Source organism: Mustela lutreola, chromosome 6 (genome assembly GCF_030435805.1).
Source record: "Mustela lutreola isolate mMusLut2 chromosome 6, mMusLut2.pri, whole genome shotgun sequence".
Taxonomy (NCBI): domain Eukaryota; kingdom Metazoa; phylum Chordata; class Mammalia; order Carnivora; family Mustelidae; genus Mustela; species Mustela lutreola.
This window is the reverse complement of record NC_081295.1, coordinates 151,208,327-151,230,607: the sequence shown is the minus strand read 5'-3', so window position 1 is coordinate 151,230,607 and position 22,281 is coordinate 151,208,327. Positions and strand designations below refer to the sequence as shown.

Genomic DNA, 22,281 nt, shown 5'->3' with positions numbered 1-22,281 from the left:
GCAGGCAGAGAACCAGACAGAGAGAGAGGAGGAAGCAGGCTCCCCGCCGAGCAGAAAGCCCGATGCGGGGCTCGATCCCAGGACCCTGGGACCATGACCTGAGCTGAAAGCAGAGGCTCAACCCACTGAGCTACCCAGGCACCCCCCTGTATTACCTTTCTTAACTTTTATTTTTGTATCATGCCTGTGTACTACTTATTCAAAAAATAAAGATACAGTATGTAAATAAAATTAAAATGGCACTTGATAATTTATAATTTACTGGTTTATAAATAATCCTATAAATTAGTAGTACTATTATTATTTTATCCTCCTTTTTTAAGATTTATTTGAGGAAAAAGTGAGAGAGAACATGGTGGTAAGGAGCACAGGGAGATGGAGAGAAAAACTCGAGCAGACTCTGAGCTGAGCACATGAAGCCCTATGCAGGGTTTGATCTCACAACCCTAAGATCATAACCTGAGCTAAGACCAAAAGTCAGTCACTTAACCAACGCCCCACCCAAGCAACCCTCTCTTATCCTCTTTTCACAGAAAAGAAAACTGAAACTTAGATAGTCCTGCCCTGGTCTTTCTTAGCAACTTTATATGAATACTTCAAAAGAAAGAAACTGTATACTATCATTAAAAATGCAAAAATTCACACAGAGATAAACACTAGAGAAAAAGCAAACATAAGGAAAATGTACAATAAAATCTGTAAGGCTTCAGTGATCAATTCCATTCTTTATGTTTGTCTTTACAGGGAAAATTGAAAAGAAAACGTAGACAACAATGAGGTTACAATCTTTACTATCTCAGCCATTAACCAAGAAAGAAAGAAAGAAACATGAAAGTGATGAACACTTAGGTCCACATATCTTATTTAGTGTTAGCTTACAATCTGAGTCTTTAGTTAGTATACTTAAAATTTGTCCCAGTCAATGTCTTTTCATGAGAAATAAATCCTGCACTTAATTCACCCTTGAAAAATACTAAGACGTATAATGAAGTTTTCTGTGTCGAATATTAGATAGGTTTAGTGGAATGAGATTTAAAATGTATTAATCTATTTCCCACATGAGATCAGAAAGTATGAGTGTTCTCAGTTTTTAAAGTTCAGCGGGTCAACACGTATTACGTGAATGTATTATTATTTACATTAGCTTCCCATCTCCTGTGACAGAAAGCTAGCTGTAATTTCATCAGCAAAAATAATAATAATAATAATAAAAGGGGGGGCACCTGGGTGGCTCAGGTGTTAAGCATCTGCCTTCAGCTCAGGTCATGATCCCAGGGTCCTGGGATTGAACCCCACACTGGGCTTCCTGCTCAGCAGGAAGCCTGCTTCTCCCTCTCCCACTCCCCCTGCTTGTGTTCCCTCTCTCGCTGTGTCTCTCTCTCTGTCAGATGAATAAATAAAATCTTTAAAAAAAAAGAAAAAGAATGAAAGGAGCACATGAAAATTGAGGCTAGACCAGGGTTTTTGGTTGAATCTGATTAAGCGTCAGAGTAAACTCCCCAGCTGGAAACTACACAACCAATGCAGTTTTTAGGAAGGCTTTTCAGGTGTTGGTTTTCCTAAGAGTTTGAAGATCAGGAAATAAGTTAGGACATTATCACAACATTTAAATACCAACCCAAGGAGAAAGATGGTGACAGTTGAGATAGAGAAGACAGAACGTGTGTCAAAAGAAACTTTGCCTCATACAGGTGACGGCTTCAAAGGAGAGGATAGGAAGGAAGGACACTGATATTCTTAAGTAAGCTGAAAATAGATGATATAAAAACGTGATGTGAAATAAATGAAGCTGCTCTTGGCTTTGAACAAATGCTGAATTTTCTCCACGTCATCTAACCACTAGGGGTCAGAGCGCTGTCCTTGCAATAATTCAGCTATTTCTATTCTTTCGGTTTGCACAAATAGGTTTGACTCAATTCTGTAATTAATTTTCTCTTTTGATTCTTCCACTCTCAGTATGAGTGGTTTGGGGGCTGGGCCTGTGGGCCAGCCCAGAGCAGCACGAGGCCCACATCCACTTGCCGCTGGGCAGGTAACCCACGCCTTCTCTGTCTGCCAAGAGAACCTGCAGCTGGAAGTTTCTGAAACTACCAGGTGGAGAACACCTGCCTGGGGCCCAAACTGTTTCACAAGAAAGTAGATCTGGTTGATGAAGGGAGAAATCAGTAAGTTCTGAGGACAGCTATTAACCCCCCTAATATATCCAGCTTGCTTGAAGCTAGGTTTACTTGTGAGTTATTTAGTTCTGTGAATAGGTCAATTCTCCTTTTTTTTTTTTTCTTTTTTAAGATTTTATTTATTCGACAGAGAGAGATCACAAGTAGGCAGAGAGGCAGGCAGAGAGAGAGGAGGAAGCAGGCTCCCCGCCAAGGAAGCAGGCTCCCCGCCGAGCAGACCTGAGCCGAAAGCAGAGGCTTTAACCACTGAGCCACCCAGGTGCCCCGGTCAATTCTCCTTTTTTATTTCTTAAGCTAACTTGCAAATGAAAGAGTACTAGCTAAACTTCTTAGTTTTACACATTCTCTTGATTTAAAAAAAAAAAAAAAAAAACACAGAGGGAAAGAAAGATAATTTGTATCTGTTGCCTAACTCCCTGATTGCTTATAAGTATTTGTGGGAATGCGTGCAGGAGGAACATAGAGGGAAAAGGGACCTGCCAGTGGAAGGGCTCTAAAAGCTCTAACACTGGGCGTGTGCAAGCGACAGCAATACGATCAGAAGGGTTTGAATGGAGTGAGTGTGTGAATGCATGAGTAATAAGAACGGAGGTCAAAGAGTCAATGAAACCAGATCATGTATGCCTTCATGGGCCATAGCCAGAACTTTGGCTTTTCCTCTAAACGAAATGGAAGTCCACAGAGGGTTATGAAGAGAGAAGTGCCTCAAGGAGGTAAGTTAGAGATAACTGTAATAATCCAGGGGAACACAGATGGTGTCCTGGACTAGGCAAGTAGCAGTAGATGTGATAAGAAGTAGTTGGATTCTGGACATACTTGAAGACACAGCCCATAGAATTCCCTATAGATTGGATCTAGAATATGAGAGTGAAAAAGAGAGATACAGGAGGATTCCCAAGTTTTTAGCCTCGACTATAAGAGGGATGAAATCATCACAATTTGGAATAGATTACTGAAGGAGGAGATCAGGAATTCAGGGCTTGTTTCTTTCCCTTTCTTTTTTACCTTTTATTATCAGTTTTTATTTTGAAAGAATTTCCAAATTTCTTAAATTTGGAAATTTAAAGTTTAAAGTTAAATTGAATTTTTAATTAATTTTAAATTTAATTTAAAATTCATTTAAATTAAATTTTAAATTAAAATGTAAAGTTGCAAAAAATAGTACAATGAATTTATGTATAATCTTCACCCAGTTTCCCCAGATGTTAACATTTTATATAACCCAAGTACAACAGTCAACACCAAAAAATTCACATTGACATGATACTCTGACCGGTCCCAGTGTGGGAGACTTCCTCGTTCTTTCTTTTGACCTTGACACTTTGGAAGAATACCGATCAATTATCCTATAAAATGTCCCTCAATTTGAGTTGGTCTGATGTTCCCTCATGACTAAATTCAGGTATGAAATACTGGCAGTACTCCTATACAAGGCATGCCATTTCCTTTTCAGTCCATTGCAATCAAAGAGGCACATGATGTTAGAATGTCTCTCTACCAATGATGCTCTTTGAACACTCGATCTCTCCAATGGAAAGTTACTAGGCTTCCCTTTGTTATTAGTAAGTGCCTTGTGTGAAGATCCTTTGAGAGCATATAAGTATCTTGTTTCTCAGCATCCACTCATCCACTAATTTTAGTACCCCTTAATGATTCTTGTGAGCAACAATTATTACTGTGGTGTTTGCCAAATGATAATTTTCCATTTCTGTCATTCCTTCTACCTTTATTATTAGATGAGCTATTCCTCCCCATCATTTATTTATCTGCTCAATTATTTATTTATATTAATATGAACTCAGAGATGTCTATTTTATTCTATGGCTTTTAATCCATTACTACCATTATTCTGATCCTCCAATTATCCCAGATTTGGTCATTGGCCTTTGGGATGGCTTCTGAGTTCTTTTGACAAGTCTAGGGTTTTTTCTTTTTGTTTTGGGGGGTTTTTTTTAGCACTTACTTATTTTTTCGGAACCACAAGATTCTCCAGGCTCATCTTGTACTTTCTCTACCCTCCAAATCAGCCAATTCTTCAAGAAGGCATGGCTCCTTTTAGTGAGAAGTGATATTCACAAACCAAGATGGGAGCACCAAGTATGCTCATCATTAATAGGTGCCGTTGATTCAGAAGCTCAGTTTTGAACTTCTTAAACTCGAGATACCTTTGAGACATCCAACTGGATTGTTAATTTGGCAATTAGATAGATGATTCTGAAGTTTAGTTGAGAAGTTTGGGCTGCAGATGTTAATTTGGGAGTCACTGGCATATAGCCGACATATAAAGTCAAAACACTCAATGAGAGTAGCTATGGAATGAACATAAATAATAAAGAGAACCAAAGACTGAGGCCTGGTGCACTCCAATATCAAGATGAGGGAGGGATTGCTTAGCTGGCTTAGTTAGTACAACATACAACTCTTTATCTTGGGGTCATGAGCTCAAGCCCCACATTGGGTGTAGAGATTACTTAAAAAAAAATTTTAACTTTTTAAAAATAAAAAAATTAAAGATGAAGGAAAAGAGGAAGAGCCAGTAAAGAAAACTGAGAAGGTGCAACCAGGGAGGTAGGAAGAAAACTAAGAATACAGTATCCCAAAAGCCAAATGATAAAGGTGCATCACAGAGGAGAGAACGATCAACAGTATCAGATGGTCAGGTAAGATGACTGAGAATGAATGATGAGTCTGAGCACCTCAGAAGGACACTTTTGGTGGAATGGTGTGGGTAGGAGTTGAACAAAGTGAATTCCAGGGTGAAGGATGGAAGAGAACTGGAGATAGGAGGTATAGAAAATTCTGCAAATGCTGCAAAGAGGAGCAGAAATGTTGGACTGTAGCAGTGGAGAAAGTGGGTTCATAAAGAAGGACTGTCTTACAGAGCACTGTAGGTTAACTATATTGGGATTAAAATTTAAAAAATAAAGGACTATTTTTTAAAGATAGGAGAAAACAAAAGATTGCTATATGCTAAATAAGAACCAGTCATGGAAATGGAGCAATTGATGATATAGTATGAAGAGGTGGAAATCACTGAAATGATATTCCTGGGGGAAGGTAGTGGCTTTTCTAAGCATTGTCTTATCACAGTGCTTGAAATATAAATATTTGGGGAATAAATAAAGGTTGTTCACCTACTTAAAAAAAAATCTAAGACATTTGGCTGATGTCATTTTAAAAGTCACACTTAAAAAAATATAACAAAACAAACAAAGTTAGCGCTCTCTAAGGAGATATTAGCAGTGACCAGCAAGGGTGGGGTGTCTGGGTGGCTCTGCTGGATGAGCCTCGGGTTCTTGATTTCCACTAGGTCATGATCGCAGGGTCCTGGGATTAGAGCCCTGCCTTGCCTCCACACTCAGTAGGGAGTCTGCTTCTTCCTCCCCCTCTCCTCTCCGTCTGTCTCTCCCTCTCCCTTTCTCTGTCTCAAATAAATAAATCTTTTAAAAAAGAAAGGTCCAGGGATGCCTGGGTGGCTCAGTGGGTTAAGCTGCTGCCTTCAGCTCAGGTCGTTATCCCAGGGTCCTGGGATCAAGTCCCGCATCGGGCTCCTTGCTTGGTGGAGAGCCTGATTCTCTCTCTACCTCTGCCTGCCTCTCTGCCTACTTGTGCTCTCTCTCTCTCTCTCTCTGTCTGACAAATAAATAAATAAAATCTTTAAAAATTAAAAAAAATAAAAATAAAAATGAAAGGTCAACTAGGAGTGCCTGTCCAGCTCAGTTGGAAGAGCATGTGACTCCCTATCTCAGAGTCCTGAGTTTCAGCCCCACATTGTAGGGGGGTGGGAGATTACTTAAAAATAAATAAACAAATAAACTTTTTTAAAAAGTCAGCTAAACTTTTAGAGGTGCTTGGGTGGCTAAGTGAAAAGAACATGATGTTGATCTCAAGGTTGTGAGTTTGAGCCCCCCAGTTGGGTGGAGAGATTACTTAAATAAATTAATTAATAAAATCTTTTTAAAAAAGAGTCAGTTAAAATATTATGCTGAAAATATATTTCCCTGGCAAGTATCAGAATGTGGTCACTTCCGGGAAGATGTGGAAAATAGATAATCCTTTTTTTTTTTTTTTTTCTTTTTTAACCATAGGACATTCATGACTTGTATTTAAAAATAAGAAAAATGCATCATTAATGCTATTAGCCACATCTCTCACTGTCTTCTTTCCAAATATTTTCTTACAAATGATAAATCTATAGGGGAAATTCAGAGATTTGCAATTCCTCTGAGAACAAATCTCTCTGAGTGTGAATAGTAGACCACTAAGGGCTTTGCTCCTCAGAAACTCTGCCAGAGAACAGAACACTTGCAGCAGCTGATCTTATGATAATTTTACTCTGAAACTATAGAGAGACCAAGTTTACATTGAAACAACTAAGAGGAGAAGAAGGAGAGGGAGTATTTCACTTTTTTTATTATTCAATTTTGGTGTATTTTGTTATTCTAAATTTCTCAAATACTCCCATTGGGGTTTTTGCTCATTCAAGGAGAGTTAAGAGCCAAATAAAAAGAAAAACTAAGCCAGTACAAAATAAACAAGATTTTTTTTTGTCTTACTTTTTGTGTGTTCTCATATTTACCCTCTATGATTTCTCAATAAATAATTTGTAAGGAGGCAGGAAAAAGTATTTAGTAAAAAGGCACTCAGTGAATAATTATAACATTATTTTCAAAGCATATTTAATTATTTTATGCATAAATATGGGCAGAATTCACATCTACATGAATTTGCTCAAAGCAAAACTATAGTCCCTGAAGCTGATTTTTTTTACATAACTATGATGACCCCAGTACTGGATTTCAGGAGTACATTCAACTCTGGCCAAGTCCATCAGCTCATCCTGTCCTCCCTGGCCATAGGTTCATAGATGAGTGCTACGCATCGCCTGCTGCCATTTTATAAAATACGACTATGCACTTTTGGCCCTAGTTGACCTAGAATTGACTTCTGACCAAAACTGGGCCAATCAGAGTTCTTTCCCCATGATTTCAAAACTGAGACTAAGAATATCCAGTCCACATGGTCTTCCATGTGATTATAGGAGAACAGAAAACCTTCTAGAAGAAAGAAGCAGTCAGGAAGAGAAAAGCAGAGATGAAAAATGAAAAGAGAAGTTGTGATTCTGGTCCTCTCAAGGCCAGGAGAAGTTGTGATTCTGGTCCTCTCAAGCCCAGGCTTCATTTGCTTTTGTTTTGTTTTGTTTTGTTTTTTGGAAGAGAGTTAGAGCAAACTCATAGGCACACACAAGCAGGGAGAGGGGCAGAGGCAGAGGGCCCGGGAGAATCTTAAGCAGGCTCCACACTCAGAGTGGAGCCTGACACAGGGCTCAATCTCACGACCCTGAGATCATGAGCTGTGCAGAAATCACGAGTCAGATGCTTAACTGACTGAGCCACCAGGTGCCTCGGGCAGACATTCTTGACCCTTGGTCCTCTGAAGGTACACATTAGAATCTTCAGGTTTGTTTCTTTCTTTGAAGCTAGCTCCAGCTGGTTTCTCCTTGTCAGTCAAGAATCTTTATTAAATTCTGCATCCCCTGAAGGTAAGTAGAGGAGAAGGCAGATGACTATAGCGACCGAGGGTTGGGAATTTGTAGGGCAGATTGAGTAGAGAGGGATAAGCAGGAAAGGAAACTGAAGGTACCAGGGAGAACAAAGTTGAAGTGACTGAAAATGAGAGTCGAGTTGAGGTTGCGAAGAATGAGTATCCAAAATGGGTTAAACTCAACTAGAGGAAGGGAAAAGCCTGGAGAGCTGGAGGGCAGGGTTAGATGAGTTTGCTGCTTTGTGGGAGTCAGGAATGGAGAGGAAGGATGTGGTCTCAAAGTGAGATACCCAAGGTAGAAGAGTCCCAAACTGTAACAAGGTCCAGGATGTGGCTAGGAGAGGGGGTTGTTGAAAGGAAGGAAGGGTTGGAGTAGAGAGGTTCAGGAACTCTGGCAGTAAGAGACAGAATGTACAATTTACCTAGGAAAGTGGTCGTAGTTAGGTAGAGAAGAGTGTGAACCAAAGCCCTGTGTGTATGTGTTTGTTAGAAATATGGGCAATTGACAGAATGTAAATTATACTGGAGATTTTAATTCTCCAGTGTCAATAATGAGAGACTGAGAGCATGAAGTATTGTGCAAAGGGTTGTGACATCTCCAAATAGAGAATTAATTGATATTTGGAATCAATTAAATGAAGCCAAAGACCTCTATTTATAGTACATACAAAATGTCCTCTAGGCCATCACTTGTGATAAAAAAGGAACTTAATAGTACCAACATAAAACAAGAAATTTAATTACACGAAAAAATTTCAAATTTTCCTAAATAACAGACTTACTAATGGGAAAATTGAGAACATAATAAAAGTCTATTTTAAAATAATATTAGGGGCGCCTGTGTGGCTCAGTGGGTTAAAGCCTCTGCCTTCGGCTCAGGTCAGAGTCGCGGTGTCCTGGGATCGAGCCCCACATTGGGCTGTCTGCTCCGCAGAAAGCCTGCTTCCTCCTCTCTCTCTCTCTGCCTGCCTCTCTGCCTACTTGTGATCTCTGTCTGTCAAATAAATAAAATCTTTAAAATAAAATAAAATAAAATAATATTAAAAGGACTTCAACACTTATTCACAATGTTATTATGTAATTCATTGAAAATAACAGTAAAAAAATACTTCTTAAAAGCTTTGAAATGCAGGAAAACTCTTAGAAAAAATGCAGGCTTTTAAATTAATTTATTACTAATAGACACCTAAATAAACATTCAATTTAAGATCTTAGAAAGAAAATTTATAAATCCTGAGTGAAGTAAAACTAAAACAGATGTAAGTAAATCAGAAATTAAAAATGCATGAGGGGTCTGGGGGGCTCAGTTGGTTAAGCGTCTGACTCTTGGTTCCATCTTAGGTGATGATCTCGGGGTCCTGGGATCCAGCCCTACACCGGGCTTGCTCTCAGTGCAGAGTCTGTTGAGGACCATCTCCTTCTCCCTCTGCTCCTCTCCTGCTCTTTCACTCTCTCGTTCTAAAATAATAAATAAAATCTTAAAAAAAAAAAAAAAGAATCGACAAACCATAAGTGACTCTTAATCTCACAAAACAAACTGAGGGTTGCTGGGGGGAGGGGGGTTGGGAGAAGGGGGTGGGGTTATGGACATTGGGGAGGGTATGTGCTTTGGTGAGTGCTGTGAAGTGTGTAAACCTGGTGATTCACAGACCTGTACCCCTGGGGATAAAAATATATGTTTATAAAAAATAAAAAATAAATAAATAAAGAATCATACACTAAAAACCATGAAACTTATTGTATGTTTATAATACCTGAATAACATGGCTTTAAAAAAATTTTTTTAGGGGTGCCTGGGTGGCTCAGTGGGTTAAAGCCTCTGCCTTCAGCTCAGATCATGATCCCAGGGTCCTGGGATCGAGCCCACATCGGGCTCTCTGCTCAGCAAGGAGCCTGCTTCCTCCTCTCTCTCTGCCTGCCTCGCTGCCTACTTGTTATCTCTTTCTCTTTCTTTTTTTTTTTTTTTTTTTTTTTTTTTTTTTTTTTTAAGATTTTATTTATTTGTTTGACAGAGAGAGATCACAAGCAGGCAGAGAGAGAGAGGAGGAAGCAGGCTCCCGGCTGAGCAGAGAGCCCGATGTGGGGCTCGATCCCAGGACCCTGGGATCATGACCCGAGCCGAAGGCAGCGGCTTAACCCACTGAGCCACCCAGGCGCCCCTCTCTTTCTCTTTCTTTGTCAAATAAATAACCTTTAAAAAAACCTTTTTTAAAAGATTATTTATTTGACAGAGAGACAGCAGGAGAGGGAACACAAGCAAAGGGAGTGGCAGAGGGAGAAGCAGTCTTCCCGTTGCCGAGCAGGGAGCCTGATGCAGAGCTCAGAACCTCAGGCAGACGCCCAACAACTGAGCCACCCAGGTGTCCCGGCTTTTAAAATGTTTTAATAGAGAAACTATTAAAGAATAATGCTAAAAATAGCAGATAAAAAGTGCTTTTACAAGAAAATATCACATAGCAATAAAAATTTAAATACTGTGTCAATGGTCTGAAAACAAAAAGCAAGATCAAAAGACAAAAATTGGAGAAACCAGACACAAACATCAGTATAGGTAATAGTTTATTAGTATCTTCCTTCTCTTCTCTCCTTTTGTCTTCCCTTCCTTGTTCTGCCTTCCTGAAAGACCTGGTTAAAAAGAAAAGAAAAGTCACTAGACTGAGAAGTATAAAGTGAAAGAGCCATTGCGGAAAAGAGTGTGCTATTTCTTAAAAGATGAAACTTGACCTTACCGTATGACCCATCCATCTCATTGCTGGACTTTCATCCCAGAGAAATGAAAGCTGCGTTCATACAAAAACACATACACGACCATTCATAATAGCTTTATCCGTAATATCCCACACTGGAAGTAACCCACATGTCCTTTCACAGGTGAATGGCTCATCTATGGTACCTCCACCCTGTGGCTACCACCCAGCAGGGGTGACCCCGCGGAGGATGTCCGAGTCAGAGCTGGGTGAAAAGAATATCGACGTAGGATGGCACCAATATCAGCCAGGCACAGAGTACCGGAGCCCGAGCGGAGTAAGAACAGAGTCTGCCAAGGCAGGGAGGATGTCTAAGTGGGGTGAGGAGGGCTCTATGACGGGAACAGGCACGGTGGTCATCATGAGAGACCAGCTACGTTCAGGAGGATGAAGCAGATAAGTTAATAAACCATCATAACAGGAGGCAAGTCTCTTACTGTCAAACAAGACAATTAGAAAGAGGAAAATAAGGGCATCTGACTGGCTCAGTTGGTAGAGCATGGGACTCTTGATCTTGGGGTCATGAGTTTGAGCCCCCATACTGGGCCCAGAGGTGACTTTATTTTATTTTATTTTTTAAGATTTTATTTATTTATCTGACAGACAGAGATCACAAGTTGGCAGAGAGGAGGAAGCAGGCTCCCCGCTGAGCAGAGAGCCCGATGCGGGACTCGATCCCAGGACCCTGAGATCACGACCTGAGCCAAAGGCAGCGGCTTAACCCACTGAGCCACCCAGGCGCCCCAGAGGTGACTTTAAAAAAAAAAAGGAAAAGAAAGAAAAGCAAAGAAGAATGAACCCTGTGGTATTGAATTTGAATCGGAGATTTCTATATAAGTTTGTTGTTAACATAACAGTAGACACAGAAGTAAATATTAATGTGTACAGATGTGTGTTTACAGAACGTATGTAGATGTACCGATTTTCTTAGGTCAAACATGTTCAAATCCTAGGAGGGATCATACCTCAGGTAAAAATGGATTTAGAACCTCAAATAGCTTCAGCCAGCACCCACCTCGCTCAGCCTCTTGGCTCCATCATTCATGTTGACTTGCCTGATTTCATTCTCAGACTCTCTGCAAGGGGTCAAGTTGGCTGTCACCGCTTCAAGGCCGGATTTCCAGATTCCCGTCCAGAAGAAAACGAAAACATGTGCTTTTCGCTCAATGATCTCAAGACAAACAAACAAACAACAAAGAAGTCTCACCGTGTATTACTGACTCTGGACCTCGTGCGGGTCTTAGCATTATCAGAGGCATGGAGAATGCAATGCACTGATTGGCTAAGGCCGAGCCACGCCCACCCCCGGAGGCGGGGCTGGAACCAGCTGCCCTGGAAAGCCTCGGGGCTGGTGGTGCAGGCCAGAGCGACAACAGAGAGGAGCACTGGAACACCTTCGCCAGAAGAACGATAAGCGTGTGCTGGGTAGCAAAATGGATTTTCACGATTCACTTTCTTTCTTGACATTCCCACATAACCCTTCTTCCCATTCACATGCTTTAAAACCTGCCCACACCTCCATACTGGAATACCGTATGTGACCGAAACACAACCGCACCGCCCTTAAAACAGGACGCGCCAAGTTCCGTCTCGTGGCTCCCCTGGAATACTTGTCGCAGCTCTCCGGGTGACTTCACATAATCCAGCAAAGCCCACCTTAAACGGTAAAAGTAACAGAGGCACCCACCAACATACCTGATGTATTATGGTAATAATGGTAATAAAAAGAACCAAGAAGTGTGTCGACTGTGGAAGAGCGACCATCAGGTCTGCTCTCGAGGAAGAACATGCTGCCCAGCTGGGAAGACGGCAGCTAGCTAGCAGCCTCCTTCAGCAGCACCTTCAGCACTCAGCTGGGTAGCTTCTCCGCTGAGGCCATGCTCTTCCTGGGCCACCGTCCCAGGCAATGATGAAGCATGACAGGCTTATTCATATCTAGCCGTTTCTGTGCAAGGCAGGCTACTCTAACTGCAGTTTTGCTACAGAAACATCCACTGCACTGACTCAGGCTTTGTATGATCTGCACGAAGGCTTCACCCACCCACTCCAGCTTGCTCCCCTTTTATCCTTTAGAGACATTGCTCCTGATAAATCCCTTTTTTTAGAGTATCAGATGTCCTGTGGATCCTCCCCCACTGCCTAATAAACTTTTTGCATTTCTCACTTCACCAGCATCTGCTTTCCAATAGACGGGAGTTGACACCATGCTATTCCCAGCATCAAAATGCCCGGGGAACAGAGTCAAGCATAACAGTGATGGAGTGAGGGGGACCTGACCGACTCAGTCAGTAGAGCATGCCACCCCCTTTTTTAAAAGATATATTATTTATTTGAGAGAGAGAGAGAGAGAGTGCATGTGAGCGGGAGGTGAGGGCAGGGGGTGGACAGAGGGAGAGGGAGAGAAAGGGAGAGAAGCAGACTCCCCGCTGAGCTTGGACCCCCCCCTCCCCACCCCCAATGCAGGGCTCAATCTCACGACCCTGAGATCATGACCTGAGCTGAATTCAAGAGTCGGATCTTTAACTGACTGACCACCCAGGCGCCCCAAGCATGTGACTTCGATCTTGGGATTGTAAGTTCCAGCCTCATGTTGGGTATAGAGATTACTTAAAAATGAAAAATCTTTAAAAAAAAAAATAGTAGTAATAAAGTGGAGTAGTGATCTGCCCATCATCTTGGTTTTTTTTTTTTGTTTCCCAACCTCCATCAACACTTCTTTGGAAAAAAGATGAGTAGAGAAAAACAGAGAGTTGTCTCCAAACCGTAGCATGTATCATACATATACTGCTGACAGAAAGAGCAAAGTCCCGAATCTTGGAAGTGAAGTAATTGGCCAAAACAGTCCCTTTTCTTCCAAGGTCACATTTAAGATGGGCACTGGGGAGGGTTTCCTTTCCTGAGGTTATACCTTTTCAGTTACTAATAGTATGACAAGAGACTTAGGGGTGAAATGATCACTAGTCTTTATGCCAGACTTAGTTTAGTTTAGCTCTTGCTTCTGTGCAATTCTCTGAGCTAATAACCAAAGCCAGACCACTAGTCGAGTCTAGAACTGGACCTATGGGATTCTGTTTCTTAGCAACAGAGTACAGAGCTCTGTTGTTCTACTACAACCCTTAGCTTAAGGGCTTCATCTCTACATTTATTTTACGAAACTCAAAATAGTATTCTTGGGTAGGTAGGTGAGGCTAATCTGCTCCAGGCCTGGGTCCCGACCACGTTGTTGTAACTAGGAATTGTCCACTTTGTCAGGCAGAAGTGCATTAGGAGAGCTGGTTGGATGGGACCTGTAGGATTAGGAGTGTTTTTAAAATATTGATTTTAGTGCTTAGATATCAGATTGAGCCACTTTCAACCTAAGCCCTCCTTTTTGGAGCACCATCACATAGGCCACAAGAAACAGCCAACACAACAGAATTCTTTCATGGTTGTGTTGTATCTTTTAACATTCCATCCTTTGGCAATAAATAATTCTAGTCCCAAGATAAAATACATGATAGTCATCTAACCAGCTCTTTCTTTCTTTACGTTAAGGGCTATAAGAGTGGCCAACTTTCCTGTCTAGGAAAGAAGGGTGTCCACTCTTACCAAAACTATCCTTAACTTAGATAATTCTACAGTTGAGTGTCTATTACACTCCAGTTTTGGTATGAGCTGTGTTATCATTTAGAACTTCTTTCTAGTTGCCAATAACAAAAACCACAACCCACATTGGCTTAAGGAAAGAAAGATAAGTTATTGGCTTATGGTACTGAAAAAAGTCTTAAGATCTTCAGGGGCATGAGGCTGACTCAGTCAGTAGAGTATGCAACTCTTGATGTCAGGGTCATGAGTTCACACTCTACATTGGGTATAGAGATTACCTAAATAAATAAACTTAAAAAAAGAAGAAAGATCTCGCTTCAATCAAGGCTGGGTTCAGAAGAAGGTTAAACCAAAACGTCATCGGGAAATACCATCTAAATGTTTGTCTTGAGAAGGTTGGGCTTGTTCTCTGACCCCATGAGAGAACTATCTCTCGAATCATCTCCCCAGTTCAATTCAGTAACAAAAAAATGTGTTAAGGTGTGACTTTCAACAATCCCAGCAAAAGTCTCATTTCTTTTTATTAGCTTGATTGGGTTACATAACTGTCCCTGAACAGATTCACTCTGGCCAGGAGAATGTAATATTCTAATTAGCCAGACTGAGTCTCATGAATTTTATTTTTTTAATAACATCTTTATTGAAATATAATTCACATACCATAAAATTCACCCCACATGAACTCTTTAGAAGTAGAATACTGAATGAATACCACCTAGAGCACCTGGACTGAAAATTCAGGAGGCAAGCTCTTCTAGAACAAAATTCACACTGTTATTAAAAGAAGGGTAAAAGGAGTGTGGCCACCAAAAACTGAGTTTAAGTAATGTGAACCTATTTTCTAAGGATCCCACCTGACATATTACAGCTTTGCAAGGTTCACTCCTGGGTTATCTCCTGGGTTGTTCCCCACATAAAACATCCTATGAGATTTGGTCCAAGACAACTTACTCATTGCTTTTCTACAAATGTTTAAAATGTCTTAGGTCCCAGGTTTATATCCACAACTCTACCTGGTTCCATGTATTATTGACACAAGCTAAAAAAAAAGTCTTATGAACTTCCTTATTTAATACTCACTTTGGGGGCACCTTGGTAGCTCAGCTGTTTGAGTGTCCAACTCTTGGTTTCTGCTCAGGTCATGATCTCTGCATTGTGAGATCGAGCCCCACCTTGGGCTTGATGTAGAGTGCCCAGCGTGCTTAAGAGATTCTCTCTTTCTCCCCCTCCCCCTCTGCCCCTTCCCCCACTCGTGCAGCTGGCGACCGCATGTGTGCCCTCTCTCTCTCAAATAAATAAATTTTTTTGAGGAATAAACAGTTTTATAATGTTGTTTTAATAAACAGCATTTAATGGGCTCAGACCAGGAATCTGTGGATCTTGAGGTCCTCTGAATATTTATCAGTATTCCTCTCTACATTCTTTCTGGTCTGTATTTATAACCTCATGAGCAGTTTTTTCTTCTGGTAATGGGTCTTGGCCTTCCCCTTCCTCTTCTCCTCCAGGGTGACTGCCATTCCCTGGTATTTCCAACCAACCTCGTGAGCCAGGCGCCCCAGGAAAACCAACTTCCCTGTAGGCTTCATGTGCACTGCTATGAGGGCAGCAGGAAGCACCATCTTCTTTTTCCTGTCATAAGGTGGTGGGATCCCATCAAACACCTTGAGGCGACCCAGGGCAGCCTGGCCTCGCTTAGTCCTATGAGGCAGCAGGCCTTGCACTGTCTGCCAAAAGTCACGGCTGGTTGCTCAGAAGTGGTGGGGGCCATGGGATGGGCTGGTGTTCATGTGCTTGTGGAGGAAGGCCAGGTACTTCAATTTGTTTCTGTAGAAATTGCCGGAAATGTTGATGCCCTCATAGTGCATGAATACAGCCTTCTGACCTAGGAACACCTGTTTGACCATGATGGCTGCCAGGTGGCCCAGGAGATGACCTGGCCATCCAGGACCAGGGCCATCCTGCCCCTCTGCCATCTTCGGGAGCCGCCTGGGAAAGTTAAATAAAGTCTTTTGGCTCAGTCACTCATAGACTGGGTCTATGGCTCAGCTGGTTTAGCATTGGACTCTTGATCTCAGCTCAGGTCTTGATTTCTGGGTGGTGAGTACAAGCCCCACATTGGGCTCCACACTGGGCATAGAGCCTATTCAAGAAAAAAAGTGGTGGGGTGCCTGGGTGGCTCAGAGGGTTAAGCCTCTGCCTTCGGCTCAGGTCACGATCTCAGGGACCTGGGATCAAGCCCCTCATCAGGCTCTCTGCTCAGCAAGGGAGCCTGCTTCCTCCTCTCTCTCTCTGCCTGCCTCTCTGCCTCCTTGTGATCTCAGTCTGTCAAATAAATAAATAAAATCTTAAAAAAAAAAAAAAAAAGAAGAAGAAAAGAGTGGAAACTCTCTCCCCCCAACCACCACCAAAAAAAACAAACAAACAAACAAACAAACAAAAAAAACAAAAAACAGAAATATCCCTGTGTCAGAACAAAAGGAACATCAAAGGGAAATTTTTTTTTTCAGATTGTTTGCTTCTCATTTTCCCATGACACCTGTAGTAAAGTCCCTTTTATTTACTATCGGTTTATGCAAGTAAATTCTTGAAGGAGATGCGGACCAGGACACGACTGCTATCTAACTCCTGAAAAATGGTAGCAATAATTGTCTTTATTATTCATGACAACCATAACAAATGGCGCCTTTTCTTCCCCCATGAGAACGCTAATGTAGCCGCCTTCCTCAGGTAAAATAGATTTCTTTTCACCTGCTTCCTGGCAGAACATAGCTCAGGACCCCCAATTATGAGACGGACCCATGGCTCCGTCTGAGTCCCATGTGAGCAGGGACACTCTCTGAGGTAATGACAAGGACGCTGAAGTCTAGAATAAGAAGCCAAGGGAGAGATGGAGTGGGAGGAAGCACGAGAGAGCATTCCAGACAGAGCCAACAGCAGCTTCAAAGGCTCCAAGGCGGGGAAAAGGACAAGGGAGAGTAGAACTTACGAGTGGGCAGAGAATGGTCAGGGATGAGAAACAGAGACCACCTATGCTAGGCCTTCTATAGTAGTAACTCACCATCAGGGGAGGCTTACTGCCCTCAAGGAACTCGTCAGGGATTACAGTGTCAAACTTCCTGATGCTCAACATTGACTAAAGCTTGGTTGACAGATACAATATTAATAAAGGATTGCCTTCAGGGTATGGAGCACATGCTTGTCTCTAGAAATCTATCCGTCAGTTAAGTCAGAAGAACTGAGAGCCGGACTGCACTGTTGAAGGAGCTGTGACTTAATGCCACACAGCCAAATTAAGGGACACATGGCAGCTGGTATCAAGATGACTCCCATGATGCTTGTCTCTCTCCATTCTCCTGCAACACTGAATCTGGCTGAGAAGACACTGAGGAAATGACACTATGTGATTTCTGAGGCTAAGACGTAAAAGATATTGTAGCTCCCATCACTTTCTTTCTTGGATCATTCACTCTGTGGAAGTCAGTGGTCACGTCATGAGGTCAATCAAGCAGCCCTTATGGAGAGATCCACATGGGAAGGAACTGAAGTATCCTCCCAATCATGGTGCCAGGCGGCCGACCATGAGAGTCCACCATCTTGAAGTGAGCCCTCCAGTCCCAGTCAAGCCTTCAGATGACTCTCGCCCTGGCTGACATCTTGATTACAACAACAGGAGACATCCCAAACCAGAACCACCTAACTAGGCAGCTCCTGAATTCCTGATCCACCAAAAAGGCACGATATGATTAATGTTTATTGTTGATTTAAACCAATACTTTTTGGTGTTTTGTTATGTAGCAGTAAACTAAAGCAGACATGATAAGAAACAATCCTAACATGCTATTTGCTACAATGATAATAATGAATTTTGGCAAGTCACTTGACCTTGCCCTCAGTTTTTTTCCTGTTGTGACTATTATTTTTTAAATTTTAATTTTAACCAAATCTGCTTCTGCTCTTATTTTTCAAAATCAATTAGCAACACAATGATCCCGAAACCTGGATATTATCCTTGACTGATTTTATTCTCATTTCTCACCTTCAATCTAATCATTATGTCCTAATGATTATATCTACTGAGTACTTTCAGATTATTTTCTTCATCCCATATCTTAGTTCAGGCCTCCATCAAATCCCATCTGAACTATTAAATATACCTCTAACTTGTTTCCTGCCTCTAATCCTATTCCTCTCAAAACTCTTTCTTACACTGCAACCAGTGGCCCACCTATAACCCAAATATGATAAAGCCATTATCTGGTGGAAAACTTCCCCCAGCCCTCTGACAACTCCATAAAGTCCGATCTCCTCAGCATTACCAGTAACACCGGTCAGGATCTGGCCTTTGCCTGCTTCTCCTCTTAATAACATGTGTCTCAAGTGTCAGTTCTCTTATTTGTTGTCTTTGTTGTCAATGTTGTTCCACAGCATTGATTTTTCTTAAGAGTTTGGTGGTTCTTGCTTTTATTTTTTTTTTTTTTCTTGCTAATATTTGTTTGTGGGTCTAGATTCAACAGCTTATTTCCATGCCCAAATCAGGCTTTCTGGTCACCTATCCCAGTGAGTTTACATTTTGATTTGTTTTATGGGCGGGGGGGGGGGTAGCTAGTGAGTGATGGGGAGGAGAAGAAGGAGAGAGAGAGAGAGAATCTTAAGTGGGCTCCATGCCGGGGAGTGTGACGCAGGGCTCAATCTCATGACCCAGAGACCATGAGCTGAGCCGAAACCAAGAGTTGGACCCTGAACCACCTGAGCCACCTGGGCACCTCAGTGGGTTCAAGTTTTGATCACAGAACACTGATTCTGACGATTGTAGGTGAGAGGTGAATCGTGTGACAAAGTGTGGGGACATCCACACTCTGAGAGCAGACATTAAAGGCACTGCACAAAAATAAACGGTTAAAGAATTCATAGGTGCCTTTTCCACTCAGGCTAGGCACTTGGTCCTGGCACAGTGAGATCTGTACCCTCTCAACATATGCTCCCATTGCTAACCCCATTCAAACCCCAGAGAAATGCTTCTCTTCACCTTGGTCTGCAACCTTGAAACAAAAAGAGACTAACCTGTCCCAGTGCCATGAAGGTTTGTGAGTTGTGCCCTATCGAGTTCAGAAATAGGTACTGTTTCAGCAGGGAAGATTTGACAGGCAGAATCACTGAAGGAAGAGAAAATACAAATTAATTTTCATGACAAATCCTTCCTCTCAAGATGAATGCAATAGTTTCTTACATAATGAAGAATTATTCTCTAAGAAGGCTGAACATCCGTTTTCTCGCTTGCCTTTGTGAATCTGAAGGTTCTCTTGAATTAGCCACTATTTAAAGATATTTATTTATTTATTTATTTATTTGAGAGAGAGAGAAAATGAGAGAGAGAGAGAGAGCATGAGAGGAGAGAGGTCAGGGGGAGAAGGAGACTCCCTGCCGAGTAGGGAGCCTGGTATGGGACTCGATTCCAGGACTCTAGGATCAAAATTAGCTCAATATTTGAAACACTTGTACATGACAGCTGAATAAAATTTAACAAGGTTGAATAATTCATATTGCTTTTAAATTTCTATACATATGTTTAGAACGTAATAGGCGTGTAACATGATGCTGATTCTTTCTATTGACAACTAGATGGACAGTGAAAACTAAAATTTTAACTAGCTTTTGGTGTATTTTATTTAAAAATTAATAATGGTTAAATGAAATTTTTAAAAATTAAATCTAAATTTCAGCTCTAAAATAATTTGAGTAAAAAATCCAATACTCATGAACTTTGTAGTTTGTCATTTAATTCTGACAACTGAAAATATTTTAGAAGAAGACAGCATTTTTGAAAATGTATGAAAAATAATGATCACATTTACTTTAATTTACAGATTTTGATAAATGCAATGTAAATTTTGTACATCTTAAAGATTACATTTTATTTTTACTGGTTTCTGCTCAGTTCATGCTTTCAGAGTCATGGAATCCAGACCTGTGCTGGGCTCTGTACTGAGTCTGCCTGAGTTTATCTCTTTCCCTCTGCACCTCCACACCTCTTTCTCTCACAAATAAATAAATAAATAAAATCTTTAAAAATTTTCAAAAATATGTTTTGTTATTCAGGAGAATTTGTAAAAGTAGAAAGATAATATATATACATGTACATGTACATATAAAATATATGTACAGAGAGAGAGCAAGTGCTTATGGAGATAGCTTACTCTTAGCTGGGGCCCTCTACCTATCCCCTAAAAAGTAGTTGGGTTTGTTTTTTTTTTAAAGATTTTATTATTTATTTATTTATTTGAAAGAGAGAGAGAGAGAGAGAGCACATGTACAAACAAGCGGAGCAGCAGGCAGAGGGAGAGGGAGAAGCAGACTCCCCACTGAGCAGGGAACCCGATTTGGGGCTCAATCCCAGCACCCTGAGATCATGACCTGAGCCAAAGGCAGATACTTAACCAAGCAAGCCACCCAGGCACCCCCTTCTCTTTAGAGAGTAGTGTTCATGACTTTAGTTTGGAAATTACCCTCCTGCATAATCTTGAGTCACCAATGGCTCCCCCTTGGCTTTCCAACCCACAATTCTAACTTGGACCCTTCTCTGACAGGCTTAGGAAAAAACATCCTCAGGCCTTTATTCTGGAAGCAAACTCTTGGCTAGCAGCATGGGGAGGGAAGGGAAATCCAAGAAATCCAATGATCTGTTCCAGGTCAGATCATTCAATAATTGTAATAATGCCATGTCCAGGCTTTTCTCTTTTCTCCTATTTATTGACAATGAACTTGGGGTTTCCTTAGGAAAATCTTTTCTTACCCTTGAAATATCACTGGAAGTGACCCTCTCCTGTATGTATTTTGGCTACAGTTTCTCTGTCTTATTTCTTTGTTAATCTGATGCTATCAGTGGTCTATTTTCCAGGAATTCTTTAACTCTTTTATCTGCTGCCTACAGCCCTTCTTAGATTTCTAGTGTCATGAATTAACTGCTTTTAAAATATCTCTCCTGACATTCCAATGGGCATATGCACAGGAAGGGAAATCATTGTTTGTGTTTAGCATGTCATCTTAATTCCAATATGTTTACTGACATTTTTCATCTCATTGCCTAGAGCTCGTGACCTTTAGCGATACCAAGACGCTGGAGTTTTCTGCACGCACACGTGGCTGGGCCATGCTTTATGCCTTTGGTGGAGTGATTTTCTCTTTTTTCACTCAAAAACCCTTACCACCTTTCTTGCTCTGGTGAACTCTTACTTATCCTTCAGAACTCAACCCAAAGCACTTTTTTCTCCAGGAAAGAACTAACCAACCAACTAAATAAAAAAATAAAATAAAATTTCTGAGACATCTCACGTTGGGTTAAGCCCCACTTTCCCTGACATCTGTGTACAGTATATTTCTGAGGTTGCCAGATAAAATACTTGAGGACCAGTTCTACTAAAAATTGTCTATTGTTGATCTGAAACTCGTATTTAACCAGGCATCCTGTTTTTGTTTTTCTTTTCCGAATCTGGCAACACTAAACATTTCCTCACTTGTTATACTGTATGGGATTTATCTGCTGACATGTGTACCTCTCCCTTGGGTACTGGAAGTTTCTTACAGGAAGGAACCATGTCTTTTTTTGGTGGGGAGTTAGTGCAGTGGGAGTGTGGCATGGAAACCATATCTTTTTATTTTATTTTTTTTTTTAATCTCTGTATCCTTCGTGGCTGACACATTGTGTGACTAGGCTATATTCCTTAGGCTCTTTGGGTGGCAAGTAATAGAAACAACAAACCCAAGCCCAATTAAGCAACGAAACATTTATTGTAAGGAGAATTCCTGGGCAGCTGGCTGCGGGAAGCATATGGAACTGATTGCTCTCTTCATTTCTTATCCCTGCTTCTCCAAACTGCTAGAATCCTCTCTTTTCTCATTGCAGTGGCTTTCTCTGCTACTCCGTGCCTGGGGTGGATGACTATACAGTACTCCAGAATGGTTACATGATCAATGCTCCACCAACATTTGCTGAATTGAATGACTTTTGTTGTTTATGACATTTACACAGTGTTATTTCTGTGAAGATTCTCAGAGAAACTGTGATTTCAGGATCTTAGAACCGAGGAATAGCTAGGACTTCTCCTGAGCCCTGGTTTGCTTTATCCTATAAACCCTGAACCATGTGACTGTTTGCTCTTTTTTTTTTTTTTTTAAAGATTTTTATTTATTTATTCGACAGACAGAGATCACAAGTAGGCAGAGAGGCAGGC

General features: G+C 41.2%; 1 pseudogene; it reads right to left on the bottom strand.

Moving 5' to 3' along the window:
• Nucleotides 1-15,411: 15,411 nt before the first annotated feature.
• LOC131834735 (large ribosomal subunit protein uL13-like) lies at nt 15,412-16,026 on the bottom strand (annotated as a pseudogene).
• Nucleotides 16,027-22,281: the final 6,255 nt, after the last annotated feature.